The sequence below is a fragment of the Carya illinoinensis genome, chromosome 14 (assembly GCF_018687715.1).
Source record: "Carya illinoinensis cultivar Pawnee chromosome 14, C.illinoinensisPawnee_v1, whole genome shotgun sequence".
In the NCBI taxonomy this organism is placed as follows: Eukaryota; Viridiplantae; Streptophyta; class Magnoliopsida; order Fagales; family Juglandaceae; genus Carya; species Carya illinoinensis.
The window spans coordinates 4,700,637-4,701,576 of NC_056765.1; the positions used below are offsets into that span (position 1 = coordinate 4,700,637).

Consider the following 940-nt stretch of genomic DNA (forward strand, 5'->3'; position numbering starts at 1 on the left):
TTCAGGATTACCTCCACCCTACACGCACAGCCACACCATCATGCATCATGTTTCCAGCTAATATTCGCCAATTGGATTTTAAAACAGGGATGATACAGTTACTCCCTACTTTTCATGGCTTGGAAAATGAAAATCCATATGTGCACATTAGGAAGTTTGAGGAAGTAGTTGCGACTTTTCATAGTCAAAATGCAACTGATGACATTGTGAGACTTAAGTTCTTTCCTTTCTCTTTGAAGGATAGAGCTAAGAGTTGGCTATACTCTTTGAGACCACGATCTATTGGGTCATGGAATGAGATGACTCAGGTCTTTTTTAATAAATACTTTCCCCAACATAAGACCAATGCTTTAAAAAGACAAATCTCCACCTTTGTACAAAAGGACAGTGAGACTTTGTATCAGTCTTGGGAGAGATTTAAGGAGCTATTGAGTATGTGTCTTCACCATAGGTATGAGAATTGGCGCTTAGTGAGCTATTTTTATGAGGGACTTACACCTAGAGAGCGTCAATTTGTGGAGATGATGTGTAATGGTGAGTTCTTACAGAAAGATCCTGATGAGGCCATAGAATACCTCAATGAGCTTGCTGAAAAAGCTCACACTTGGACTGGACCTAGTGCTACTGAGAGCACAAATAGGTCACGACCTGCAGGAAACCTAAATGGTGGTGGAATTTACCATCTCAGGGAAGAAGATAACCCAAAGGCTAAGGTTGAGATGCTCACTAGGGAGCTAGAGGTGTTGAAGAATAAAGACTTAAAGCCAACACACGTGGCTAATCATGCAGAGTCTTTTGGACGATGTTTTGTATGTGGTGGGGTAGATCACCTTGCCCAAGAGTATCCCACATTTGCTGAGATGAGAGGGATATATGAGGAACAATGTAATGCCTTAGGTATGTACATGAAGCCTGTTGCACCTTTCTCTGATACCTACAA

The 940-nt window shown here is 41.4% G+C and overlaps 1 non-coding gene across 1 annotated transcript; it reads right to left on the reverse strand.

The window, feature by feature from the left end:
- Nucleotides 1-346: 346 nt before the first annotated feature.
- LOC122295251 lies at nt 347-454 on the reverse strand. Its single transcript, XR_006237913.1, has one exon. It is a non-coding gene; the product is annotated as a small nucleolar RNA R71 (small nucleolar RNA).
- Nucleotides 455-940: the final 486 nt, after the last annotated feature.